Here is a 26,506-nt window from a genome sequence, read left to right as displayed (position 1 = left end):
AGTATTTTAATCCCTTTCAAGGTCATTGCCCCCGGTGACCCAATAACTTCCCACAAGGCCTCACTCCTTCAAGGTTTCTCCACCTTTTACTACCACCATTACAGTGACGAAGCTCCCCCAAAATGCACCCTGTTTGAGGAAAACTCAAACCAAACCCAAACTATAGAACTCCCTGACTTGCTTGCTCCAGATTCCTCCACGGCTAAGTCCTAGCCTTCCATTCATATCTACCAGAGCAGCTCCCCATCCACTTGTGTCACTGAGAGGGTTGGCTTTGCCTAAGCCTTAGTGTCTTTTAAACCACTTGGGTTAGATCCCTGCCCCTCCTCCGCCCCAGTAAACCACAGACAAATTCACCTACTCTTGGTAAAAAAAAAAAAAAATTTGTGGATTCTCTGATCCCTTTCTGGGAAAGTCATATAACAAACTACAAGTTGAGGCCTTAGACATTTTTAATGGACAGAAGTATAAAGTAATGCCTGTCTAAATACCCATGTGAATTCCTGTCAGTGATTCATGTGCTTAGAGTGATATCATTTTGAATCTTGGCAAGAAACTTCTAGGAAAAGCTCTGGTTTCTTCGCAAATATTAAGATAAGTCAACCTCAAAGGCTTGGCTAAACTTCCTAGTTCAGTTTGGCATTGAATTCATTTAGCTTTGTGGTGCTAACCTATTAAAGATACATGGCAGATTTTACCAGCCAGTTCGGCAAAGGCGTAATGCATCCTGGGATATGTAAATTTTGGGAAAATGAGTAATGACTTCTTATTGGTGCCCATACTGTAGATGTCTTATCATCCAGAGAACAATCAAGTAAATAAAATATTGGCAAAGCCAATATCCCATTGTGAATAGTTATGGGACCCTTTATGATTTTATTTGGCATAAAAAGACCTGGAAAGTCGCAAGACCTACTCTTTCGTGTTCCATCTAAACCTGAGTCATGCTTTTTCTCTCTTTAACTGTCTCCTAGAACTCATGTCCTAGGGACAGAATGTAATGCTATTTGTATTCAATCAATGTGTAATAGTGCTGAAGGAAGAAAGCCTGGGTCTTAAAAGTTAGAACATCCAGGTTCATTTCTCTTGGGGCATTTCTTCAAGCCTTTGCCAGTGAAGCAGTATCTGTTGTTTTTTTCTCTCATGCTACAAAAGGAAAAGGATCACATTCTGAATTGTGCAATTTCGGCTTGGGAAAAGACTTAAGAGATCAAACTGTTCAACTTTTACAGGCATTTGGAATCCCTATCCCCACTTCCTGTTGAGCTCTACAATTGAATGGCTCTAAAAAAAAATCTTTTTTTTTTTTGCCTAGGCTTTATTTGTTGAGCTATAGTTGACTTGTAATTTGTACCCGTTGATTTTAGTACATCTTCTGATGTCACATGGAAGACATAACTGCAACAAATCTGCCTTCTTCTCTTCATGGCAATTCTTCCTTGACTTGAACATTGCAAATATCCCCTCTTAGACAAGGGAATAACTCTTTCGTTTACCTCCTAAGTTATGACAGACAGTTTAGATCATTATCTCCCATTGTCCCACCATTATCCTATGGGGTGGGATTGCTCAACACTTAGAGCTCACTAAGGGTTACAGAGGGGGGGTCTGCAAGGCCACCCACCTTGGAGGTGGCATTTCAGGAATTTGAGACCAGCCCTGCAAAGCCCAGTCAGGTTCCATCATTTTGTGTCACTTCCCAGAGCAAAGGAACCTGGCCAGTCTTCTGCAGAGAACACCTCTCAAGTACCTCAAACTTTCACCAAGAGAGAAACTGAACCAACGGATCCATATGTGGCCACCCCGACCTATATCTTTAATCTAAGCTGTCACTTTAACCATTATATGCAAATAAATACCAAGCTCCCATCCCTTCATCTTGCAAGAAATGTAATACTTGGAAGGTTGTGAGGAAAAGATTACCTTTTCTGCCTGCCAGTTGGTATTTTGTTCTCTAAAGATCTACTTCAGCTTCTCCCTGCCCTGGCTTCCTTGTCACCAGTTTCCGATGAACGGTGTCATCTTTCCACACCTCTTCATTGAGGTCATGAAATCAGTACTCCATCCTGACTTCTTCACTCTTTCTTGGTCCATGGACACAAGGTTGTTGTGTATCAGTCTCTATTTAAGATGTGGATGGTGGAAGGAACATAGAATACTAAACAACTTCCAACCAGATATCAGACATTACTGACAGTATGTGGACACCCACCATCGAAGGGAGTCCCTTGCTGGTGGCCACTTCCCTCCTGACTTACCCTCTCTAAAAACAGTTCCTTTTCTAATCCCATCACCAAAGCACTGATCCTGTCACCCTTCAAGAGAAATAAAAATCATTTTATATGCATATAGACATCTCAGTGTAAAGAAGAGACCACTATACATCCATCCTTATGCAAAGTATTTATCTCTTCATTAGCTTAACTCACACTTCTAGATTGAGCCTTAGGCCTGTCCTCCTATAATAAGCTGAATGCTGATTAAAGCATTTTCTAAACAAAAGAGCAGTTTTCTCTTGAGGAATTGTACCTTTGTTTCCTGGAGTAGAAAATATCTGCATCAGTAATGAAGAATGAAGGAAGGAAGAGAGGAAAGAAGGAAGGAAAGGGAAGGAAAGAAGGAAGGAGGGAGGGAGAAAAGAAGGAAGGGAGAGAGGGAAAGACAGAGAGAGAGAGGCTTTTCTCTTCAGGAGGTTGTGAGACTGTCTACATTTGGAGCAACAAACTCTAATATTGCAGTCAAAAGCCCTTTCTGAAACAGGCTAAGAGTAGCGTTTATTTGATTTTAAAGTACATAGGACTCTTTGAGTCAGGTAAAAAAATCAATACTCTCCCTGTCACATTTCCTACCTTAAACTAAACAGAGCAAACCACAGAAGACATCTGGGATTAAAGCAGTGCACTTGACTGGCCACCTTGGTGGGTAGAGACCCTAGAACAGAAGACTACCTTTGAAATCTGAAGATCCCTCCAGCAAAGGAAATGAATGCAGTGAAGGAAAGATGGCTACCTTTCCTCCATTCACCATAAGGAGCTGATCTGACATTCATATAACAAGATATGTTAGCAAGGGAATTAAAGTTTGTGGGAGCTTTCAGAAATGAAGACCCAAATACTCAGGTAAAACTAATTTTTTTTGGCTTAGGTTTGTGGACAGCTGTGCAGAAATGTGACTGGACAAAAGGGAATGATTTAATGGAACACCCTGAGGGGGAATCCAGTAAGGCCTATCTGTTTAGCTTCTCCATGAGCCCTTCTGGGTGGCATTCCTCCCTTCTGGATGAGAAGCGGGATAGCTGTCACATGAGAGTCTTCAAAGGAGAGGAGAGGAGGAAAAAGAATGAGCTTTCTAGGCTTTAGGCTTTGCTTTCAAAGAGAGGGGTTCCAGTTCCTATGATTTACCTTGAGCAAGAGGAATTCTGGCTTCTATGAGTGACTGCGGTGGGAGAAAAGAGGAATAAAAACAGCAGCAGAAGGTCTGAAAGACCTGGCTCCTGAGGCCCTTCCAATCCCCTTCAGGTCCAAGCATTCAGCATGACAAGACTGTAATTCGGGGTTTCTCACCCTGAGTCTCAAACTCAAACTAGGGAGAAAATTAAGATGCAGAGTATCACTTCAAGGCCTGCTCTGAGTTCCAGTTCTGAGCTGTGGCTCTATCTCTTGGGTAGCAATCATTTCATGGCAATATATTCAAGAGACAGTAAAAAAAACCTCTCTTCCCCATTTACTGCTTTAGAAACAGAATCTAGTGCCTAACTGAGAATTCTTTCTGCCTAATTACTCCATTCCCAATTTTTTTAAAGCAGCAGAGTTGCCGTGGAATTATGTACTGTATAATTTTATCATTTAGCAATATGTAAATCCGGAGAATAAAGGAAGAGAGAGAAGGCGAGAGGGGAGAGGTGACCCTCCATTTGCCTTTCTCTGTGGAGCGATGAGCAATGACATGTAAGAGGGAAGACCCTCAAACCCCACGGCAGAGCAGAGGCTGAGTTCCAATACCCCCACTTCCATAACTTCATGCTCTTAAGCAAATCACGAATCTTCCTGAGCCTTCATGCTCCCTGCATTCAAAGATGTTCACATGTGTTCCCCACACCTACCTGCACAGCTCCCGGCTCAAAAGCTTGGGAACTAACCGGTGAATGAAGGAAGGCAACTCCTTTTGAGTTGTTCAGAGGGTGAAGTGAGAGCATAACTATGAAAACACTGAAGAAATTATACAATGCTGGTTGTATGGAGAGTGCCTGAAGCCCTACCAGAGAAAATACTGGTTAATGTACACTTGATCTTAGCCGAAAGGCCAAGAAGCGATAATATTGGTTAATGTAAAAAGAAATTCACAGAAAACACCTTTTCTTGCCTTGTTTGCTGATAAAGTACTCTGTTTCTGTAGAAATAGAGATAACAGGATAATGTTCCAAAGTACAAGTGTCTGTGGCAGGAGACATCACCTTTAACTTCCCTGGCTGTCCTGTGTGTCTACACAGGAGGAAAAGGTGACACAGGCCATTGTTTTCAGTGAAGCCAAGAATAATCTCCTGCATCTTGTGACCCTAGGGGCTGATCATGGCGGGGGGGGGGGGGGGGGAGCTCTTGCAGTAGGTGCTGTGCTGGGTGTGCCTATGGGCAGTCTTCTGACTCTCCCTGAGTTTGCAGATGACAGGGCCTGGCCTGTGTGTAGCGACCTCCTTGTGGCTGGGGCAGACACCCTTGGGCTGTCACACTCACTCCTCAAGGGGTGGCAACCTCAGCCCCGGGCTCCCGAGAGCATCTTTGCTGTGGAGTTTGCCTGGAGGGACCGTTTCACTATTCCCCCTCCTTTGAGGAGGGGCTCTTATTTCTGTGGTCTCCTCAACTCAGGCTTTACCCACTGGGCCATGGGAAACACGACTCCAGCTCACCTCCTCCAAAGCAGGAAATCGAGTTGTTTTGTTTTGTTTTGTTTCTTTAAAATTAAAAAAAAAAAAAGGCAACTTAGCGGAATCCAATATCAAAAAACCAAAACCAAAAAAAGTACATACCTTTATAAAATCCTGAAAAAAATGTAAATCTATCTTCAAATACAAATGAAATTCTCCCAGACTCCAAAGATGAAACTTCACTGGTGCTTATAAGTATTCTTTGCCAGCAAACAAACATTAGATTTTCTCAAAAACAGTTTGGATACTGTTTTGTTGCTGTTTTTCATCATTACTTTAGCCATGCAAGTAGATGTTCTAATGGACAATCTACTAAAATAAACCAATATTGCCAACAACTAATTGGCTACAGCTTGCATTGAATTTTAAAACAGTTTTACATTTTCATACTTGTACAGATGCCATAAGAGATGTGTTTGCTAACTAAACTCATTCCACAACCCCTTGGGAAGTTTCACTTATTTGTATTTCCAATGTGAACCGGTATTGTATTGGCCCGTTCATAAATAACAGGAACAAAAAGCCCAAGTGATCCAACAATTGAAACCAGAAGAAATGTCCATAGAAACATGGGATCAAGAACCTGGGCTATGAATTTCCAATCTTCAATCACCTCGTGTGCTCCTTCCTCACATGCCTGGTGATGTAGCGGATGGAATCCAGTGCAGGCTCCAGCACACTTCTGGCTGCCCAGGCCCACCGCCCACTGCGGCCTGCTCTCTCGGAGTGCAGTATCTGTCCATGTGGCTTCGCATGCACAGCAGCTTGGGAAGCCGGTGCAGAAACACCTTGCGGACCCAGGGTGCCATGGCATTGTGTGTGAAGGAAGAACGGTGGTGAATGTTGATGGCGAAGACGGTCACCATGATGGAGAGCGTCATGAAGATCATGGTGAACACTGGGTACTCTCCAATCAGAGGGATCACTTTGGAAGAGGAGGGATGATCTCTTCGATAACCAGGAGGAAGACAGTCAGCAAAACGAGCACGGAAGTGTAGAGGCTAATCTTCTCATCCTCATTCGAAGGGAGGTAGAAGACAACCACAGTGAGGAAGGACAACCCACTGCAGGGAATGATCAGGAACAAGGTGTAGAAGAGAGGCAGCCACTTGATGACGAAGGAGAACGTGATGTAGGGGTACTAGGAGCAGCTGTCAGTTCTGATTCCTTTGCTCCCTGTGGTGCTCACAATTTCCCATTCTCCACTGTCAAAAAAGTCTGTCCCGTCCACATCTTGGTCCTTGAGGATGATATCAACCTGTGATCCATCATAGGTCCAAGACCCGAACTTCATGGAGCAGTTCTGGAGATCAAAAGGAAAGGAGGTGACATTTATGGTACAGGAGCTCTTGTAGTTTGTAGGTTGGGTCCATACAACAGTGCCATTGGCCCTGACCATAGTCTTCATATTGACACCTTCAAAGTGTCCATCTGCTGCATAGAGGGACCTGCTCAGGGACAGCTTCCTTCCATATCTCATGCCACTGGAATTCAACCTGTTCTCCCACATCTGCTCGTGACTGACCAATCTCTATGTCTCTTGTCAAATAGAACAATGTCTGGGGTCCAGAGAGAGTCTCAAGGGACCATTTAACCATTATCCCGCCATAGTCATCAGGGTCCCATCTCAATTTTACATCAATCCATTCCTGCTTCAGCCAGACATTTGTTGTCATTAACTGATTTTTCTCATCCACCCACTGACTGAGATATCGCAAGTCCAAACTTGATTTTTATTTTGTCATTCAGGTGCTCCACAGGATGAACCTATCTTTCATAGTCTTGAAATAAATCCTTAAACAAGCTGTCTTCATGTTTTGCAACAAAGGACGATTCAGATAATCCTCCGGGCTCACTGAGCCCCGCGACCAGAGGGATGAGGAGGAGCAGATGGAGCACGCAGGGGCTCGATGCCCATACCGCCATCGCCTGACCCCTGCAGGAAGGTGGACCCTCGAAGGATGCAGTGCAGGCAGTGGGGGCCATGAGAGGACAAACGCCACCGACAGCCTCTCCTCCACGAAGAGCGCCTCAGCAGAGGCTCCGGGGCTAGGGAGCAGTAGCGCACCCAAAGCCAAGCTCCGGAGCCTGCCCAGACGGCAACCCCCACCCCACCCCCCGCCCCCCGCCCCCCGCCCCCCGCCCCCCGCTCCCCCTTTCCAGGAAATTGAGGGTTTTTTGTTTTTTGTTTTTTTTTTTGGTACCGGGGATCCAACTCGGGACCTTGCGCTTAGACGGCAGCAGCCGGAACCACTGAGCTAAATTCCCAGCCCAGAAAATTGAGTTTTTGATTGGGCTTGTCTCTTCAAAAGATGCTGAGCATGTCAGTACAACCTACATTTGGGAGAATAGTAAGCTGCTTCCTCTTCTGGAGCTCAAATTTTTCCCTCTCTTTGAAAAAAAAAAAGATACCTAGGTACTCTTCCACCTTATACTATAACGTTCCCTCTTTCTGAGCTCGGTGTCCCGCGAGCAGCTCAGTGTTCTGATTCAGTTGGGCTGATCTTACACCAGCAGACAGAAGAATTAAATGACCTGGTGAACTTGCATGCTTACGCCTGCATGGAAGACTTAGCAACTGCAGACCGGAAAATTGGCCTTACAAAAGTTTCTCATACAGAATGGAGAATGGCCTTACTCATGGCTAAAATGCAGCAACATCTATTGGGAAAGCATAAGACTTGGGACCATCTAACTTGAAATTGAACACTTCCTCTGGCAAGTCCAAGCATGTGACCCTACACGAATCCTTCACTCCTCTGAGCTTCAAGTTTCCTCACTTGTAAAACAAGGATGATAATATTTTCCTCATAGGCAGTTACAGGATTGTTAAAAAATACATCCTAAATTATAGACTCCACCACGTACCAAAGCGTGAACCATTATGGCAACGGTGGAGCCCTAAGTTATTATTTCCTTTCATGACTTCCAAGGGCATAATAGATATACGAAATGAAATGTTGCACAATGACAAAGACAGAAATTTCTTTGCCTCTCTTCTTATTCCCCAAACTCAACAAATTTTGAGCACCTAGAATATAGCAAACACAAAATATTGAGAACCAGACAGGCAGAGGTCCTGCCTGCAATCTGTCTGTATTTTGGTGTGGGAATCAGGAAATGAGCACATAAACAAATGTGCAAATGATTTCATAGAATTTATTAGTATCACAACAAAGAAAAACTGGGATGAGAGGAGTGCTCTTGTAGTTTGAGTGGTCACTGAAGGCCTCTCTGAGCAGGGGACATGTGCATTGAAACTTGAAGGATGAGAATGAGAGTCATGGAAAAATTTGGTCACAGAGTTTAGAAATCAACCCAAGTCTAATAACCAGGATGGCAGAATTCCCTGCTGCACCCAGTGACATGGATTAGTTTCCTCTCTGAATCTAGAAGCCACAAGTCTCTTCTGTTAACCAAGACATTCTTGCTCTAGCCTGATCCTCTTCCCTCCAGAGGCTAGGCAGGCTTTCCTCTCCTACCCCTGGGCCAGTGCTAAGCTGCCTAGAAGCTTTCACGGCATATTTGTTCAGCATAACCTCATCACCGGCCTCATTACTTTGAGCCTCTATGATGCAAGTCGTCAGTCACCTACACAATGGAGTTAAACAATGATAGAGTTTTGGTCAGTCAAAAGGTCTCCATGGGAGACACTTGGGAAATTTATTAAGAACTAATCCCCACCTACAAAAAGTTGATACAAAAGTCTACCTATTAAAAAATGGAAGAGAGAGAGAAGTGGATACCACATGTACTGAATATTTTTTTTTTAATATTTTCTACCATGATCTTTTTTTTTTTTTTTGGTACCAGGGCTTGAACACGGGTCCTTGAGCTTGCACAGCAGGAGGTGAAACCACTGAGCTAAATCCCTGGCCCCACACTGAATATTTTTATTCATTCCTGAATTTGTGGAGCACCAACTGTGTAGGAGACCTTATGTAAGGTACTCCTGGGCTCACAGAAATAAATCACACACAATCTGTGCTCTCAAGAAATTCTGATTTGGGTGAGGAAAGGCCCTAAAATATCAGAGGATTATAATGCAAAGTAACAAAACAGAAAGAATCAGACAGGATATACAATCCTAGGGAAAGAGTATTACTTCCTTTCAGGTGACTTGTAGAAGGCTTTCCAGAAGAGTTGGCATTTGAGCTGAGCCTTGATGGGAAGGAGCAAGGAACACTGGAAGCGGAAGGAGAGGCAATCAGTCATGGAGGCAGCAAAGTAGAAGGAAGCTTTGGTTGGACACATGCATATGGAGCAGGAAAAGCCCACCTCCTACAGACCCCTGCTTGGTTATGGACCTTTTCTGCTCCTGCTCACAGGCCCCTCACAAGCTCTTGGACCAGCAGCACACAGGGGTGCTGTTCATGCTTCTTTGAAGACAGCACCCACAAAAACTCCCTGTCTGTATACGGAAATGTCATGTCTATGAGTTGGGGGGAAGTAGTGGAACCTCTTTTAGTCCTAAAAACTGAAATTTCTGCTGCCATGGGGTAACAATTACAGCACTCATTTAGGAAATATATATGGTCCGTGAACCTTGTACCGGAACAAGAGCCAGCCAGGTGAAAGGGCTCTGATCTCTCAGTTAAGGTCCATCTAAAGGTTGTGCCTCGGACCCCACAGATGTCCTAACCTGAACCCATCCCCTCTCTCCCCCAGCTCCTATTCCCATGTACATGTTGGCTAAATATTCATCTAGTTATCAATTGAAGCAAAGGCATCCATTCAAGTTTCTGCATCTTTGTTTCTGGTTCCTCACCTCTTTTCTGGATTATTTTTTTTACCTTCTAAATAGAACTACTTACCAAATCTTGACAAATTTACACCTTCAGTATCTAAATCTTTTCCTCTTTTTCAGCCCCTTTGTTGATGGTTTGACTATTATCTTTGTCACAGCTTCAAACTGGCCACCTTGTCCTGGTCTTCTCTCTTACACATCATCTACACTGTTGAGAAGGATGGCCAATCCCCAAAATGTTTAGGTTCTCTTTCTGCAGAAAGAACACAAATGGTTTCCTATGGCACTCTGTCCTGCCCAGTGTGGCCTAGACAATGTAGCATTTCCATCATCTTATTGTTCACTTATACCAGACAGTCTATCACAGTTCCTTCTGCCTTCTGATCTAGCAAAATTTCACCTATCCTTCCAGATCTGTCCTTTGCCACCTTCTTTATGATTTCTATCTTGACTTCCCCCACCTCTCAATGGAATGCCCTCTGGCTTTCTTTGTGCTTCCAAAGCACTTGTTTCTCTGTGTAGTAAGTAGAATAATTATACCCAATATTGTCCACATCCTAACACCCTAAACCTGTGAATATATTACCTTACATGGCAAAAGGATCTACAGCTGTAATTAGGTTAAGGATATTGAGATGAGGAAATTACCTTGCCTTACCCAGATGGCCCTGTGCAATCACAGATGTCCTTAAAAGAGAGAGCCAGGGGGGCAGGAAGGAGAGAAGGGGGTACAGTGATGGTTTTGAAGATGGCGGAATGAGCCAGGAGTTGCAGAATACAGATTGCCCCTAACAGTCATGGTGAACCTTTTAGAGCTTTCAGTGATAACAGCCTGCTGCAGCACACAAGCCATAGGTTTGCCACCACTGCTGGACAAGGTAAAGAAAGAGATTCTCTTCTACACAGTCTGTAGCCCTATGCATCCATTGATAAACTTCTGACCTCCAGAACAGTACAATAATAATTTTGGGTTCTCTTCAGCCACTAAGTTTCTTGTAACTTGTTAGACAGCAGTAGTAAACTAATATCCTCTACTTAACATTATTTATTTATTTATTTGTCTTCTGTGTAGTGTCCTTCTTAATATTATAAATTCCTTGAAAACAAGGCCCTGGCAGATTGATTGTCTTATCCCCTGGGTGCCTGAATCAGTATTCTCTTCATATAAATGCCTAATATGCCTTTGAATTTAAAACAAATGCCCCTTTTGAGCATCTTAATTGAAATCAAGTAGCCTTTTGAGTGAGGTCCCAGAAACAGACTGAAACTGTTGTGTATGTGAATCCAGGCAGGCTGGAACAGATGTGTGGACATCATTTCAGGTGGTTGATCTTCATTGGGTTAGTCATACTGCCAGACCTAACACAAGCGTTGGCAGTGGAAGGGGAATTTATTAAGCAACCCTTTGCAGGATGCCTTGGGGTATATGCTGTCATTTCATCTCTTGTCATTCAAACTCTGTGTGGTTTTGGTTCCTACTAAACTTTACAAGGGGGTCAACACAAATGCCCTAGTAAGAAAAGATACAGGGAGACCAAGTTTTTAGCAGGTTATTGCAATCAGGAATTGTGCTCCATATATCTCCAGTCCCAATGTCAGTTACCTCTCAATGTATTCATCTATTCCTTTACTCATACATTAATTCAACGAATATTGAACACCTGCTATGTGGAACCGGCATATTCCCCGTATGGGTGTGGAATAGACACCAAGGACACAGAGAAGAAAAAGATAATTAAAAGTCTAGGAGATTAAGGAGCTCCCATCAGAGAATAGACATAGCAGAGATGTAAGCATGACCTTACAAGCCACACTAAGTTGTGTTTATACATAGTCACTTATTAATTCCTTTCCTTCATCAGATTTGTCATGTTTCCAAGGCCAAGGCAACTGCAAATGTTGTCTGCCTTATTTCTGGAGGCCAGAGACAAGACTTACCTTCTCAGAGTGTCCCTTTAGGTGACACTGCACATGCACAGCTGGATCCCACCAGGCAATGTAGCTTTTCAGTACCAGAGTCCAAAAGGATGAACAATAGTTTATTGTTTCCAAAGGGAAATCAGCAGCCCTCTTCATTGAGACCTAACACATACAAATTATTAAACTTTCTCATTTTCCTAACCTCAAATCTTGGCTGCTCTGCTGCTAATTCATTGTGCGATTTGAACAATCCACATCTAGCTGTGGACCTCAGTTTCTTCTTCTGTAAAATGAGTGTGACTGTTATTTCTGCCTTGCCTACCTCCGATGAGTTTTGTGAAAAGCAAATATGGTAAAGAGCAGCAAGGGAGGTTGCAGATTAAGCACTCTTTTTTCGTGTTAGCTGTCCTTGAAGCAATAATAGTTATTTGAAAAATATTTATAGTAATAATTACTGTTGCTGTTATTACTACCTTTATCACTATCATTGTTGTGGGAAAGTTGTTAGTCGCTTCCATGAATCAGGAAGCTGTCACTGTCAAATGACTCAGTTGCCACATGATCAAAACTAGGGTGCATTAGAAGGCATTTGAAGCCCTCTTCCACGAAAAGCCACTCTTCGTAAAGCTGTGCTGTCCCCTGCATGCCCTTCCCTCCCAGGACTACCAGAGCAGACTTCAGCTATTGTGAGTGTGTTCATGGGCAGGGAAGGGCTGACCTAGCTTTGAGCTTCTCTTAGGCATGGCCTTCCTTCCATATAGATAGAGATAGAGATAGAGGATCTTCCTCTGGCCTGAGGATGACCAGAATTTTCCAGCATCAGCTGCCTGGTCCCATGGTATCCGATCTGCAGAACTTTGTTGACTTCATTGCCTGTGACACACAGCTTTGCCTCTGTTCTTTTGGCGTGACTGATCCAGACACATTTACCTCATTGGGATTTGGGGAAGCAGAGCATTATGATTTATATCTCCATGTGCTTCGAGAGCCTCGTGTGCTCATAGGCAGGCCTTTTGGAAGGTGACGGGATTATGGAGACTTATAGCTGACTCGCCATAGGAGGCGAGGTCTGTGTGGGAGAGGTAGGTCCCCGGGAACCTGGCCTGGAAGGGTTTGTCTCCTCCCTTTACTCTCTCTGCTTCTGGAAGCCACGCAGTAAGCAACTGTCCTCTGCCATGCCCTGTGCCTTGCTGTCTTGCCTTGGAGCCAGCCAGCTATGGACTGAAACTTCTACAAACTATGTGCCAAAGTAAACCTCTCCTCCTTTAAATTGCAGGGCTTGGGCATTGTATTTCAGTGACAGAGAGGAAGACAAGATGGAGCTTCATGAGATTGTTTGACTTTCAGCAGCCTGGCTTCCCTCCTTTGCCACTGGTTCCTCAAAGTGCTTTTGCTCCTAGTTAATTATGAGTCCCAGATTGTTCTCCTTAATGACTTCTATCTCCCTTGTTGATGAACTACAATCAGGGAAGTTTTAATGTTATTTGTAAGTGCTGCTGCATAGCAGCAGGGGTTGTATGTTACTCATCATTGGAATTTAGTCCACGAAAGGGAGCTGACCCTGCACTGATACTTCCAGGATGAACAATTACTGCAGGGTCTACTGGTCCATCGGTCCCTGGACAGAAGTCCAAACACTAAGATCCCTGAATCTTGACCCTACCACTTATTACCTTATAAATTAGCAATTTATTTCTCTTTTCTCTAACTCTTCTGTAAAATAGACATGCAAAACCTTCACAGTAAACCAGGACTTTTATATGTGCTGCAAGGTCAAGTAGTATTAAAAGAATTTACTGGAACCCATCATTTACTTGTCATGGAACAAGTGGACCCTTCCTCCTCTCTCTCCTTATCAGTGACAGAGCTGGGGAGTGTGTGGTAGTATGGGTTGTAGGGAGGAACAAATACAATATGGTGGAATGTGCATTTCCAGTAATGAGAGTTTGGTTATAGTCCTACGTTGCCGCTTACTCATAATGTCTTAAAAGCCCAAGCGTTTCCCTTTATGAGCCTCAGTTTCATCATCTGATAGAGGCTCTGCTACCAAAGCAAAACAGAATAAAACAAATAAGCACATATGACAAGACCATTAGACTAGAGGATTTCTATTATGTGTTGCAAACATATACTAATAAAAACTTTAAAAAGAAAATATGAAGACCTTTCTGCTAGGTAATAAAATAGGTTCAATTTTACAGTTCTAAAAAACTGATGGGCTCAATGAAAAATGCCATTCTAAAATCACAGTCACCTGATAGCAAATAGTTTGAGCCAATGTATGAAAAATTGCATTGGTCAACCCACGCTATTAAAAGTCCAATTCCCAGCCTCGCTCTATGCACCGTAAAGGGTTAGAGGACAGGATTACAGCACCAGGCATGGGCTCAGACTAACCCTGGGTGAGACTGGGCCTTGTTTCCCTCCTTTTCCCTGGGAAGGGTATGAACTCAGTGTTCCCTGAGGCTGTTTTTCATTTAAAAGCCCACTAACCTAACTTCCCTGAGTCTAACTTCTACCAAGTCCTGGGCACAAGGCACAGGCCGGCCTCGTGTGCGCGCTGAGATGTGCCTGCTCGCAGCAGATGGAGTGTGTCTATCATGGCGGCAGCGCAGCCAGTCTGGTCACTTCAGATGTCTCTCCAATTAACACTCGTGGTGCCGGCCAACTGCTCAGGCTGCAGAACGTGCTGCTGGGGAAGATGGTGGGGATGCCTGGGCCTGCTGCCACACCTATTATCCAAGCTTCCCCAGCGCTGGGAAGGAGTGGGAGGGGCCAGCCAGACTTCACAGTGCGGGGGGGTGGGGTGGGTGGGAGGCGGAGTGGGTAAAAATGGAAGGTGAGTCGTGTGCAGAAAGATTTCTTTAGCTGCAGAGTCCTAGAAAGTTAGAAATGGAAAATGCTCATTCAGTAACAGCCCTTACTATATACTTTGATTTCACTTCCCTTTCTCCATGGCCATGCTACTTGGGACAAGACCACCTTTTGCTTCCTGCTTTCTGAGTCTGCCTTCCACATATTTATTTTTCAACTCGAAACTGCCCCGCAAGACAGCCAGCCTGATATTTCTAAAATCTAAATGATGTATATGATTATGTGATTCCCCTGCATTTCAGCGCTTCCTCCTTGCCTTCAGGAAAAAATAAATCTAAACCCCATGGCCTGACATACACAGGTCCCTGGAGATCTGATTTTCCTAATCTCTCACTTTCTATGCCACGGTGTCTAGTCAATGGGAAATTTCCTGAAATTGCTCCAAATCTCTGCTTTCCATGTTCTTCCTTCTGCCTTACTTCTCTATTTTGTCACAGACAAAAAAAGTGCTCAGGCCTTAAATCTCACCTTAGATGCCACCCCTTCCAGCTTCTGCCCCAGGACCCCTGGCTGGATAACTGTTTCAGAGCATCCGCCACCTCCCAAGGTGACTACTCTAGGCCTCACTCCCCTTCCCTGTACTGGGATGAGGATGTGTCAGTTTACTTCTCTAGGCGCTTCCACCAGAGGAAAAACTGGTTCAGCATCAGACACTTTGGTGATCTCCAGACTAATTTATTCAATGTGGTGTTTGTGTGTTTCCTTCAGCAGTGACCTTGGTTAAGGACAGCCATGTCACCAGCGTGGGCACGTGGTACATGTGGGTTGATTGAGTGGGGGTACCCCTTCACCTTTCAGGACAGGAAAGAGGAAGTGACCCGTCTGAGCCCACTTGGAAGGAAGTCAAAGGAATTCCTCTCCTGACTCCCACTCGGCAGTTCCTGCCACTACCCTGTGCTCTCACGTGATTTCAATAAACTTTCCTCTTGTGTGAGGAGCTCTTTTGCTGGATGTTGCGTGTGTGTGTGTGTGTGTGTGTGTGTGTGTGTGTGTGTACGAAAGAAATCCTCGGTTCCTCTGAATTTCCATGCCTCCAAATTCTTGTGGAATTCCCGGACTGGTGAGCTGGCTATAGAGAGATGTTGCACACCACACCAGGTGGGCAGTGTGGAGCAAGGCTGTTGGAAATATGTCAGGAAGCCCAGAGCTGGCAAGGTGGGGATGTACAGAAGAAAACAAATAAAATGATGAATCACACATACTGTTTCAGGTGTGGATGTTATCTGTGGGTCTCCTTGGCCAGCAAGTGGCAAGAAACCTCTCAGAGCCATCATCTCCCAAGCATCTAGAAAATCCCTGCCTGTGTTGATCTTGGGAGGGAAGGTTTGGCTAGGAGCAAATTTTCCTGAAAAATCAAAACAACTTCTCAGAGTGGGCCCGGCTTCCAGGGGCGGCCTAGGAGCTGGGCATGGTTCCCTATGTCTGGGTGTGAGTGTGAAGGTTTCTGGAGGCGAGAGGGGCATCTGAAGGTCAAGCTGCAGGGAATCCAAACCTCTGAGCCTGATTTACAGCCCCAGAGCCTCGGGTCCCCTCCCTCTTAGCCCACAAACCCCCCAGTTTCCTTCTCTGTGAGCCAACAGTCCTCAGAGCTGGGAAATGAGATCTAAGTGGTGGCTTTTTCTGGGCTTATGTATGGATTCTTCCCTAAGAGGATGGCAGAAGGCAACACAAGTGGTTCTTGCAAATGTGGGCAGGAGAATATCAGGGTGAGTCAGAAAACAGCAGGGCTGGAAAGAAGTGTGGAGACCGTCTAGCCGACACTCTTGTCCTCTCTTTTTCCTTTTCTTTTCTCTTCTCTCCTCCCTCCTTCCTTTCCCTTTCCTTCCTTTTCTTGTGGCTTCCAAATAAAGTTTTGTACAGAAACCCAACATGCTAAACTTAAAAACAGAACTGCTCCAGGCAACTCTGGGTTGGGGTCTGCTCTCCTTTTTTGGCTCTTATTTGCCTCCCTCTGAGTCTGTGAGGCCCCTACTTGGATCTTTGGATTTTTCTGATCGCAAGTTGGGAATGCTGCTGTGATACAACACTGTCATTTCACACGTGGAGTTATGGAGGCACGGAGAGCTGGTAGGTTTTCTGAAAGGTTAAATGAGGAAATTGCGAAGGAACTGGGTTCTACAGGGACTCTCCAGGTTTTCTATGCTTCCTTCTCATAACCTGTGTTAGATTCCATGTGGACCTTGTAAAGGTTCAGCTTTGCCTTAAGTTCTACAGTGAGTAAATTTTATCTTTATTAAGGAAAAAGTTACATTTAAGATGCTGTGTGTCCTTAGCTCCAGGAAACTAGCACCGAGTCAACCTGGCTGCTGGCTTCTTTTTTGGCCCTGGTGCTGTGGTTCCTTTCTCTGCACCTAGAACAAGAGACCAGACCCATTCCTACGTTGCTTGAGACCCTGCCTTTATAAACTCCTTCCAGATGGGGTCTTCCCTTCTTGTTAATATAAATTCAAGAAAGAACTGTGCTTCTTCTCCCCCTGCCCACCCTCCTAGGGCCTGGCCTGCCTCCGAGCCTGGCCCAGGTGTGGGAATGTGTATTTGGTCCTGGGACAGAAGAAGGACCTGACTCTCCTCTCCCCTGTACTGGCCAGATGGGGAACATGCATTGGCCAGTGGTCTTCATGCTGCTCCTCCTCATTCACTTTGTTCTCCCCTTCCCCCTTTCCTACAATGGATTGGGACAATTTGCCTCAGTATCCTCCCTGGTTACTGAGCAGCTGCTCTCCAGCAGGCTGCTCCAATAGGTATGTAGCTTGACTGTCAGCTGCAGTGCCCTGTCTCTGCTCCTGCCACTTCAGATACTGCTGCCCCCTCTTTGAAGAAGGGGGAAGGCATCCTAAGGTGACTAAGACCAGTGGGGGAGGGATCCAGGCCCACTATTATCATCCCCAATGTCCTCAATAAACAATACACTGTAATGAACATAGCTAGCCCTCCTGAAGATTCCCTGGTTTCAGCTTTGCCATATTCTTGAGACACAAGATATGTCAATCAAACAGCTTGTGTTGCCTCCTCCCTTGCTGAATTGCCACCATGACAGTTGAACGGTACGAGAGCCCTGCACTCACTTGAACCAATCACAGGCCTACATTTGGACCAATCACAGGCCTGCAGTATTTCCCACATTTCTGGGGTTGGTTTTGGAGGGGTCTCTTTAGTGTACTGACTCCCCAGTGCTATTGCACTGGTTCTGTTAAAGACTCATTTTGGTGGTTGGTAGACGTATAAGTATGGTGGTAATTTTTATCCTGAGTGATGTGGACAGACCAGTCATTTCAAAAGAAAGAGCAATAAACACTAGGAACTGTAAGGGATCCACAGACCAGTAGCTAAGAAAGATCTGTGACAGAGACCAGCACCCAGCCGAGTTTCAATCTATGACATCCAGCGTATGCTGCTATCAGATGGCAGAGACCAACTGTAGCAGCGACCAACAGAAAGCTGTGTCAACTATTGACATCCAGCATTATCTGGCATTCTTCTGGCATTGTCTGGTGGCATCTGGACCACAAGCAGAGCTGTACTTTGCTGAGTAACGATTTCTATCTGAATTGAGCAAAAGAACCCTTAACCAACTGACAACACTTCTAGGCCCTCACACCCAAGTCACTGCCCAAATCCTTACTTACTTGTTCCCAAACATGCTGATCACGTTCCACTTGCTGCCAAGGACCCCCCTAGGAAGTCCCTGACACAGCACTTGGCTAGAAAGCTTTCTCCCCTTTCCTAGATTGGTGTTCTCCCAACAAGCTGATGGATCCTCACTCCTCTAGGGGAGGTGGTAAGGAGGTGGAAGAGGCTTACGAAACTTGAATGTTCCAGGCCTCCTTATCTTTCCAGTCTCGTTTCTCTAAACCACACTCCTACCACCTCGCTCTTCTATATGTGAACTTCTGGATTTCACATAAGAATTTGATGGGGCTCTGAACAGATAATGGCTCCTCTCCCTGTCTCAGAAGAGTTCAGAACAAGATACTCACAGCCTTATTTCCAGAAACCTTAATGATCCAACCAAGTCCAGCCATGTCCCAGATGTTTCTAAATCATTTCCCTCCCCCTGAGTTCTGTAAGTCCTACAAATTCTCTCCAACCAGCTCCAGTCCACATTTGTGCCCAGAACCTTCCAGCCACCTTGGAGTCTGACCTAAAATTCTCAAACTACTCCATTTTCTGCCTCAACCCCAATGCCTTTTCTTTGCTTAGGGGCAGATCCAGCCATTTCAATTTCCAGAAACTTCTTTATGATGTGTATGTATAGGACCAGTGAGGATCCCTACTCAACCCAGCTGTCTCCATTTGCTCCTTCCATGTGCATCTTCCATGTCCCAGAATTAGGACCCTGTGTCTGCTGCCAGAGGCCAATAGAAGCTAACTTGCCTCCTGCCTGGAAGAAGCTGGTGGATAGGGGCCTAAGCAGTAGTTTCTGCTCCTCATCCACAGCAGCCCTGAACTGGTCACCTCACACTCAGCCCTCTAGGATCACCTTTCCCACAGTGTGGGTCCTAGAAGGGACCAGGCCAAGGTGCCTTCATACAGAATTAGCCTGGCCTATGGCCTTAAGGCCCTAGTGCTACAGTGCCTGACTACTGGCACACAGACCAGAAAGCCCCAAGCCATGGTCACAGAGGAGACTATGAGCTACAAGGTTTTCCGGAGCCAGGAACTGGAGTTGAAAGTCCCAGGGGCTGGACTGGTGCATGGTTGTAAGAGATGGGCCTAAAGCTCTGGTTGGGCCTATGGGAAGTGTCTAACCCCACTATCAGCAGAGAAGAATATGTTTCATCTGGAATTCAAATCTTGGTTCAAGATCCAGAGAGTCAGTGAAATTCCTAGATTAGAGAGATCCTAGAGCCAGTATCCCCTATTGCTGAAGAACAGTGACAGAACAAACGGAGACAGATAACTCATGCCCAAGAGCCGTGGAGACCACAACAGTATGACGGCCCTTCTCCTGAGGCCCACTCTGACCACAGCCCAAGAGGCAGCCCCTTCTGGAAATGACTGTAGGAGACCCAAATGCCTCCAAGGAGCTAAGATGTCCTCGGATGAGTTCACAGCTGGTTCAGAACCCTCTCAGGGTGTGGCCTCTACACATGAGAGAGGCTGAGGTAAGTGTGCCTCCTGGAAAAGGTCTTTGCTTAGGAAGATCCTGGATATTTGTCCTGGGTATAACAATCCCCTGTAAGAGGACTCTGGGGAGGAGAAGCCAGGAATGGATTTGGAAGGCAAAGCCTGGTGAGGTTACCCTCCAAGCTGCCAGTACTGTTGTTACCGGGTTACAGACGTCTTTCAAGAAACCTCCATGGAGAATAAATGTTTTCAAGGGCCCTTCCTAGCCCAGAGATCTGTTCTGACACCCTCAGGCCTGATCCCTGAACTCATGTCCAGTGGCCATGAGGGCCAGGAGCTCAAACAGAGGCGATGTGGGCCTTGAAGTAGGGCAGACACAAACTACTTGCTTCATTTCTATGACTTCAAGCCTCATCTTGAAAATAGGATGACAACACCTGTCTTGCAGGGCCTTGGGCATGCAGCTAAATGCTGTGCAACTTCCCCAGGAACAGAAGCCCTTGGTGCCTCCTTTCTGAGTCTAACTCTGAAGATTGGGTCCATGGAAAAAAGCACAGATCTCACTCATCACACCTGTCCCCCGGGTCCTGGACGAGGGCCTGGAGAATACACACAGGACCCTCTGAGTTTGCTTTTACAGACTACACCCACATGGTGCATTCCACTCTGGAGTAACATGCTTAATTTTAACAACTGGAACAGGAGGCGGAGGGCCACAGTTCTTCCCCTATGTCTGCTTCAAAGCTGCTGAGTTAGCTGCTTTATGACTCAGTTCCAGACCAGGGAGAAAAACCACTATCTCCTCTTTTCAGCCTATTGTTTGATAACGAATGTCTTTCAATATGCACAGAGATTTATAGTTTCTAAAACTTTTCATACTCAGGATCTCCTTTGATCCTCACAGCAACTCTATGAAGTTGGCAAGGCAGGATTTTGTTCTCATCTCGAAGGACAGCAACCTGTGGGCCAGAGAAATGGCTTATGGAGGGGCCCATAGCCACCGAGCAGCCGTGGCAGGGCCATAGCACCCTTCTCCTTACTGGTACCCACTGTTTTACTGTCTCTTCTTTCATTTAAAGCTTGAGCATGGTGGTTGAACTTTTAAGGAAGTGATGTCATTTCCAGTGTGGTGCCTCATCCACATTCAGTAGCTGTGACCAGGGTAGTCTGAAGTCACATGTGTATGTCCTGTTTGACCAGTCAGGAGGGTCTCTCCCTCTACCCTTTTCAGTGGGTAGTGCTGCCCAGTGCTGGGGAGATCTCCAACACATTTGGACAGAAGCACGCTGTCTGGGGGAGTCTCCAGGGCTGTCATATACCCTGGAAATAGATTCAAGAGAGAATTGATAGGGATAAGGTCTAGAGGATCACTCTGAAAGAAACAGTGTTGAGCACATAAAAGAGGAGTGGGGCCTCCTAACTGAACTTTGTTTCTTCTATTGTTGCCTCTATTGTTCTAGATTTCAGATAGGAGAAAAAAAGGAAAGGCTTGCTCCTGCCAGAGGTTCTAATCTTTTGTTTATACAACCCAGCTACCCCAAGTAGCAAAGAATATAAAATGACTGGACTGATTCGTAAAATATATTTAATGTCTGAATTTTTATTAAAGTAATCTACACATGTGACATATTAATCAGCTTTCCTGTCACTGGGCCAAAATGCTTGATACCTGCAACTTACTGAAGAGGTTTATGTGGCTCATGGTTTCGGAAGATTCAGTCCATGACCAGCTGGCTCCAAGACAAAGATGGAACAGTGGACCAGTGTGGCAGAGGAAAGCTGCTCAACTCATGGTAGCTAAAAAGCGGAAAGAGCCTCAGAGCAAGGGATATACTCACCCAGAGATAGACTGCCCCCAGTGACCCACCTCCTCTAACTGGATGCCACCTCTTTACAGCACACTCAGGTATGAGCTCCGCTGATGAGTATAGCACTCCATGATCCAATCACCATCTGAAAGCCCCACCTCTGATACGTGAGAGTCTGGGGGAATATTTTAGAACTAAACCGTTACACAGGGCTAAGTTGCAAACACAGCGGCTTTGTGCCTCCCAGTAGCTGGTTTCTACATTTCAGGTGAAAAGGAGACCATTTTCAAGTGGGATAGTTGAGCAAAGGCCGCAGTTCAGATTAGGATGACTCTACTTGGAAGTCAAATACTGCAGAAAGCAGGTAATAAAAGCAACAGTTTCCGGGTTCCTTCCCTGCTACCATCTCAGACGTAATGATTTTCAGCTATTCTTGCTCTAGGATTTATTGTAATTGTCTCAATGGTGTATTTATTAATGTTATTGGTTCTTGTTTAATTTTCTTGCCTCAACCACAAGTATGTACTGAATATCTTCCATATGTCAAGATCTGTCCCAGATGCTGAAAAACTTACATCATCAATTAATGCTCTTGTGATAGAAGAGCATTCAGATTATTAGAACAGCACCTTCCCCGAGTATAGCCACATCTCTAATTTCATCTTGAAAGAATAAGGCAGCTTTTTGTGCCGAGCGAAAGTGACAGGAAGGAGGGGTGCGTTACAGAGTTGGGACAAAGGTTATTTCTTGAAGGCAGGGGACTTGGGTGGAAGCACTGAAAGTGAGTCTTTCAAGTGTCAGGGGGGTTCTAGAGGCTCTTGGACACTTCAACACCCTTCCAAGAAGATTCCACAGCACCAAGAAGCCTAAAGAGCACTTCTGTGAGTGAGGCTGAGGTGGCACAAACATGCACACAGGGCTCTGAGAAGGACCACAGGGGTCTGGAAAGGAAGCTACTGACTTGGAAAACACAGTAAGGGGAGTTTCTGAAATGCTTAATAATACCTGGAAGAGAGCCCAGCAAATAGTTAGGGGTCCTGGGTTGAGACTCAGCTGCAGTGATTAATAATTTATTGTCTTTTTGCTTGGCTACACCACAGTTCCTTACCTGTAAATTGGCCATGAACCCAGCTTCTCTGTATTAATATGAAGATGAAATCACAAATGATCTACCAACTATAAAGCATCATAAAGTTAATTTTTATTAGGAAGCATGTGTAAAGAATACCTGAATGAGATTCTATAAATACAATTTCATTGTTCTTTATTAATTTTTCTTTCTAAAAATAAATTACTCCTGCCATTAATTTATCATTATAATAATTCTTATGCAAGCTCTGGATAACAAGAGAAATCAAAATCATGCTTTCTGGTGGAAGGATTCCTCTAGTTAAATAAATATTTAAATGTTAATGGCTGAGTTTTCCCTCTGGCTCTCAGCAATTGATGTACTATCTTACAGTCTTTGTAAGAAAAGTATGTTGGCTGGTTTGGTCTATAGGAGTAAACTCACAATTTGAATCTGAATCACAAAATAATTTCAGTCTGCTGTGTATGAAGCTCAGTCCACATAAATCAAACTTTATTGAAAGTTTCCTCTTGCCAGGAACTGTGTTCATGGACTGCTCAGAGAGGAATGTGACCTTCTCCCTGCCATTTGAAGGTACACCCTGCTGAAATAGACATACACACACATAAACTTAATGCAAAATAATCAGAGTTCAGTTCTAAAACAGAAGTATTATTCTGTGCAATGGGAAATCCAAGGAGAAAAGATGGAATTCTGAATTGGGAGTGTCTGAGACATACAAGAAGGTAGAGATTAAACAGTCTTGCAAATTTAACAGGAAGTGGGCAGAATTAAAGAAGAAGGGGTCTGCCTGAGCGATGGAGAGATTCGAGAGTCTTTGGGGAAGAGCACAGGGCTGGGGTTTGTTGGAAGACTAATGGAGAAGTGGTGTGGAACCAGACAAGGGCAGAGGACTCTTCAGGCCCAGCTGAGGTTGGTTTCATTCTGTAGATGGTAGTGTACCATCTTTGCAGTTGTCAGGGTGGATCAGGTCAAATCAGAACACTTGCGGGACAACAAAATTAGTCACAAGCAAATGTAGACATGGTGCTTTCCTTTCCTGCTCTACAGCAAGGAGGTTTGGAGACTGGGGGCTCAGCAAAGCTTCTGGATTGGATCTGACTGAGCCCTCCCAGAAACCTCTCCTGACCTTCTTTGGTAAATACCCCATTACCCGTTCATTTCCTCCATCACCTAATCAGTGAAATCAAATCAATCGCTGTGAATTCTCACTTCAGTTTACATAAACGATGCTCTTCCTCACATCAGAAATAACTGCATGATATCTGGGGACTTTCCAAAGGCAGTTTAGGTGAGGGAAAAGCTAACATTCAGTTAACAAGCTCATCTGAAGCTGAATCATTACAAATGACAGGAAAGTACTATTGTGATATTAAAAACTGAACCAGAATATATGTTGTAGAGTAAATCATCCCACACCAATAAGGAAAAACAAGAACCTGTGTACCAGACCTTAGAACATAAAGCTAAAATGCCCTTGTACACTAATATTCATAGTAATGGGCTGCAGGGTAGCCTGGTGTCCAGCTGCCAGTCTTAAATCCTGGTTCAGCCCCTGGGACTCCATGACCTCATTGAGCTTCAGGGGAATGGAGACATTACTCTGCCCCAGAGTTGTTCTGAAGGCCAAATGAACCAATTTAAGTAAAGCTCTAAGAACAGTGCATAGTTAAACATTGCTTCCATACGATAAATGCTACATAAACATTAGCTATTATAATTATTTCATTTCATGTCTCCACCCCTGGGGGAGAGAAGGAACCCAAATATTCTTGGATCTAACTATGTGACACCTTTAACATTTCTGGTTTTTTGGAGACAGGGTCTGTCTACATGGTCCAGGCTGGCCTTCAGTCCTCCTGCCTCTGCTTCCTGAGTGCTAGGCCTGTGCTGTCCCACCTAGCTTAGGTGAGTCTTTTACAAATACCTCATTTCACTTAATATTGATAAATACTAATAGGTTATTATTACCCAAGTTGTACTGATATGGAAATTGTGAAATGTTAGGTGATCTCATGAGGTTGCCCAGCCAAGGAAGTGGATGGAAGCCGGGGGAGATCTGGCCTCGAGTTCTTGTATAGTATAATGACCTCCCTTATGCTCAGAACATTCTAGGCAAGGCTGGCTGATTCAGTTTTCTCTGTTTGGCTATGCTTTGTTATGGATTACTAATGGTGGGAATTAATTTACTGCTTTTTCCTGTTTATTTGCTCTGTTTGTTTGTTTGTTTGTTTTTTGGTACCGGGGATCGAACTCAGGTCCTTGCGCTTGCGAGGCAGGCAGCAGAACCACTGAGCTAAATCCCCGGCCCCTTATCTGCTCTTTTATAAGCAGTGCAAACAGCTTTCACTGACTGGAAGTTGCCTAGTGCTCCACAGATAGGACTCCTTGTTAGTTCCACTGTAGATCGAGACAGAGACAGCTAGAAAGCAGGCTTGCAAGGGAAGTAACAGCCTCTGATTGATACTTTGTGACACTAAAGGAAAACAAGCAGATATTGAAGTTGAAGAAAATCTACCTGATGGGTTTAATCGTAGAGTGTGGAAAGCATATATATATATATATGTGTGTGTGTGTGTGTATATGTATACATGTTTACATATATATAATATATATGTATACATATGTATACATATATATATATATATATATATATATATATATATATATATAATCTACTCCTGAGCTTGCTCAATGAAGAAATGTTCCCTGGTTTTGACACTTCAAATCAAAGCCTAGGGAGCCCAAGAGGCCTGTAAAGGTGGCAGAACCGTTTTTGAATTCATGGCTTTTCTCACTCAACTTTGCTGCTTTGAATGGTAAAAGAGGAATACCAAACATAAAGACAAGTCTGAGACATAACTCAGAGGTAGAGTGCTTGCCTAGCACATGCAAAGCCCTGGGTTCAAGCCCCAGTACTGCAGAATGGAGATGGAATAATAAGCATCTTTTAGAGGCTAAGGTGAGTGCTGTGGTCTTGGTTTAGGACTGTTAGCCTTACAGTAATACATTTTTCCCCATAGAATGTCTCAGAACACTTCAGTGTATCAAACAGAACAAAAGACTTGTCTAGATTGTTAGCCATGAGGGCAGGATCCACATTCACCTCTCAAAGTTGTAAGTACTCCAAGGGGATCAGTATGTGGCTGCTGGTTTATCATCACTTTGCATTTGACATCAGACCCTGTTCTATCCCTGTGCTTCTTTGATTCAAGTAGGAAATAACTGTGGGGACTTCTGCCCCTGTGTTCTTGTTGGTAGTAATTTAAAATCTTTGTTCTTGGCACATCTGGGATGGCCAATTCTGCTGCAGCAGGCCTCCTGAAGGAAGCAGCTGACTGAGTTTTCATCTTGCTCTGTTTTGGTCTTTCAAGGAAAAACTCTTTGAAAGCTGAACAAGTCACTGTAACTCCGACCCGTTCACTCCCCCTCCTGACTCTTGGTGACTGCTAGGAAATAGTATTCTCTCTATCAAATAGCATGGCCAACTAACCCTACGGTCCCCCTCACCTTGAGAAATTTTTCATACCAGTCTGGCAATTGGTGGAGGTCTCTCATGTAAGCTCAGACACACTTAGAGGTATAATTTTCCTATAAGAAAATGTTCAAGTTTCTACATTTAGGAGAATTGTTTTCTAGCTCTGTGAGTGAGAATTTCCTCCCCACTAAGTCCATAATCTCCATAGTGGGGACACAAGATTCAGCTGAGCTGGGGAGAATGTAGCTTTGGTAGGTGTGGGAAAGAGTTAAGGGAGGCCAAGCCCAAGCTTCCTGTACTGGTGGGAAGGACACAGTGGAAGGACAAATAGTCAAAAAGGTCTTCAAAATAGAGTGGTGATTTTCCAGGCTCTGAGAGCAGTGCTTACATTTGTGACAGTGACCCAGTTATAATGCTGGTGTGCTTCTGCCCAAAGGAGCCAGATGTAAGGTCCTAGAAGCTGGAGGACTCTGGAGCCCTTCTTCAGGGATCATTGTTTGAGACTCTGCCTAAGTTACTGCACTGGAACAATGGAGGGCATTTGTCCCCAGACATTCCTTGCCCATTCTGGGCAACAGTCCACTAAATCCACCTATTAGTC

General features: G+C 44.6%; 1 protein-coding gene and 1 pseudogene across 3 annotated transcripts in view; one reads left to right on the top strand and one right to left on the bottom strand.

Moving 5' to 3' along the window:
* The window catches only part of Lpp (LIM domain containing preferred translocation partner in lipoma), an 847,859-nt gene that overhangs the window by 649,740 nt on the left and 171,613 nt on the right, over window positions 1-26,506 (top strand). The gene's annotated exons all lie outside the window — the stretch shown is intronic.
* LOC101712071 (neuronal acetylcholine receptor subunit alpha-5-like) lies at window positions 5,376-6,847 on the bottom strand (annotated as a pseudogene).

The sequence above is a fragment of the Heterocephalus glaber genome, unplaced genomic scaffold (genome assembly GCF_053883595.1).
Source record: "Heterocephalus glaber isolate CG9 unplaced genomic scaffold, H.glaber_assembly_v1.0 deba00001504, whole genome shotgun sequence".
Lineage (NCBI taxonomy): Eukaryota > Metazoa > Chordata > Mammalia > Rodentia > Bathyergidae > Heterocephalus > Heterocephalus glaber.
Note: the sequence above shows the minus strand (reverse complement) of the source record. Positions and strands in the feature narration are given on the sequence as shown.